This window comes from Silene latifolia, unplaced genomic scaffold, assembly GCF_048544455.1.
Source record: "Silene latifolia isolate original U9 population unplaced genomic scaffold, ASM4854445v1 scaffold_181, whole genome shotgun sequence".
Classification (NCBI taxonomy): domain Eukaryota; kingdom Viridiplantae; phylum Streptophyta; class Magnoliopsida; order Caryophyllales; family Caryophyllaceae; genus Silene; species Silene latifolia.
Window position 1 is genome coordinate 234,422 of NW_027413152.1, and position 3,280 is coordinate 237,701.

The following is a 3,280-nucleotide window of genomic DNA, read 5'->3' on the forward strand; positions in this document are numbered from 1 at the left end:
GGCATTTTAGTGTATCTATTATATATCTTACTAATATGTGAGAAACATTTCAGTGTATTTATGTCAGTTATTTAGGCGGCCATATTCATATGATACGCCCGTTATTTCATACTCGTATTTATTTAACGTATTTTAAAGACTATTAGCTCAATGGTAGAGCAATGTGCAAATTTTGCACAAAGGTATGGGTTCGAGTCCCATATAGCCTATTAAATCGTAAATCTAATGATAGGAACGTGTTATGATACAAGCGATGCAACACAATTATTTAGGAGGCTATCATCATATTCGGGCAATGGCGTGCAGACCATGATTAGACTCAAGCGAACAACAACAACGTCAATGAGCCAGTGTAATAGCTTTGTAATTATCAGAAGTTCAATACAAGCATTTCAAAGACTAGCATATATACCCAAACTATAATCATACATGTCATACTTGAATTAAATGGGATTATCAATTACACTATTTTTCATTCATAGAGTAAAAGAAAGATTTGGTTTTTCATAGCCAATATGGGAGTCAAACCATCTTGTGCATTGCACAATGCTCTCCCATTTGAGCTAATTGACTTTCAAAATAAGTAAAACGTAAATATTCATAATGTAAAGACGACAATGATGTCATAATGTGTGGAAATATATATTATTTTTTCCTATGCATTCTTTCTTATATACACAATTGGTATATACTTAACCCGTCTTAAGCTTAAAACAGATAGTGCCGACACCGTCTTAAGGGAGATTACATTTGGTAGGGGCCAAGGGGCATTAATTACATACTCCATATATCGAAGATTACTATAAATATATGTGAATTGAACCACTAGCACAGACTAATTCATGCATCTAACTAAGAGGATGCAAGCAACTCTTGGTAAACCTAACATTTTGGAATCTCCAAACATTGTTATTAAACCGCCAAAGTCAAGTTGGAGGCTAGAACTTTAGCCTAATCACTCCTCATTAGGCATAAGACACATTCCTTAATCCAACACATCCTTTTTTTAATAGAGAAACTAGTATTATAATGTAGGATAATCCCACCATATTCATCAAGACTCACGAGTGACCTAGTTTCCGAAGCAAAAAAACGCACATCTTCATTTCATGCCTATAGGTACTTCTCAATTACGCCCTCAGTTAGTTCTTAGGGTGATTGGCTGCTTGCTTGTTTCATGTAAATGACTTTCGTTTATGACAAATAGTTATATACGACTATACAAGACGAGGTTCAACAATGAGAGAAATATACAGAAATTAATCTAGGAAATGAAAAGAATATATTGTTACAAACCCTAAAAAAGTAAGCACAAACCTGTATAAACTCTTCATGCCCACATCCCACACAACCAATGTTGTTAGGATCGAGATCCTACTTTGGATTGATGGGCTTCCTAGGATCGAATCAGTAGGATCGGATCGTAGAATCGTAAAATCCTACAGATTAACTAAAATACATAATTGTGTTATCAAAATATGTTAAAATCTCGTGCTTAAATTTCAAAACACTATTATCTTAGCATGTGCCTATTAATTATTTTCGTTTATAGTAGATTTCTATCTTAAAAGTCATATATAAAATTTTAATGACGAAAAATTGAAATGTTTATAATGTAGGATCGGGTCGTATAATCATAGGATCGTAGGGTCGGGTTAAGATTATACTTTAAAAAAAAAATTTGACTCAAGTTGAATCGTAAGATCCTAGAAAATTAAGATCCTACCTAAGATCAGGATCGGTCACCACTTTTTGGATCGTAGAATCGTATGATCCTATGATCCGGATCGGGAGTTTAACAACAATGCACACAACTACTGATACAAGAAGAATGATCATAAATCATGCCTATCAACTCAAACATCCTAACAATCAAATATCATCAAGTAGTATGAATTAAAACCCAAAAAGAGAATAGGAAGTAAGTGAGTAGTAAATCTTAGGGATGTCAATGTGTTTATAAAGAGACCAATCAGATGAACAATCATGCTCCTCGCAACTGTGATCATGCATACATGCTATTTTGAACTAATCTTTTTGCTTACTTTCTTTCACTTTTTTTAAACCACGAATTCTTCCTGAATCAGCTAAGTATCAAACTGAATTGGTTTTTAGCAGTTGATTTTACTGTCAAAAGTGCCATATTAATCCCTCCATTGTGTAAAAAACTAGTCTTTTCATTGTTAATTATGTCATTTATTGATAGGTTTTGTGTATAAGATGAAACCAATGTGTTTTTTGTACTGAAATTTATGATGTTTTTTTGCAAAAAGCGGGATTAAAATGACATAACAAACACAAATAATTGTACTTCGTATAATGCTTCAATTTTCGCACTATCAAGAGATGAAAATTGTTACATTTCCTTTTCCTCCCCTGCCCTCTAAATCCCTCGATGTACCAAAGTGTAAAACTTAATTTATAGTGCTTCAAACACAAAGAATTGCACTTCCTACATTCCTTCAATTTTATTTTCTGTAAACCCTAGTTCACTGCATATCAACTTAGGTTAAAAACAGAATCAATCAAAGAAATTTGGAATAAGATCTTGAACTTCAATATAGGAAAAGTTGACGAATCAATAAATTTGAAATAATTGAGGTAATTTCTCAATTATCCCCAACCCTAATTTCAATTCCGTACCCCCAATTATATGTATATAAACTCGAATAAACAATTCGTCAACCATAATTTGTTGACAAATTAACAAATTTGAAACACATAAATTTGAAATTAAGGGAAACTAACAGAGAAATTAAACAAACCTCCTCGAATTTTGATGACCAGTGAAAGATGGTTCGATTTATGTCGCCATTGATGAAGGTAGGAGCAGAATATTGAAGCTTCTTCTTCAATTCGAGTTTGGTGAGGGGACAGAGAGAAATTTGAGAGAAAAACGTAATTTGGTTAAATGACGGGGGTTAGACGAAAAATGTGGTATGATGTCAGTCATTCATTTCTCTTAGATCTGGTTCTCACGGTTCTCATTATATTATTGGTTCTCACCGGATCCTGACCCTATATATATATATATATATATATCATCATAAATCTTGTTCTGAAAGTTTTGATGGATCATTTACCTTTTGTTTAGTTTATTCAAACACATTTTTAGTATAGGTAAACAATTTTTTTTATTTTATTAACAAAATATAAACTTAGTGTACGAAAGTACAACTACGCATACTAAAATAGCTATAGATGCACGAAAACGAATACTAGGTGCATAGAAATTGTTAGATGCATGAAAATGATTACTAGGTGCATGAAAATATCAGGC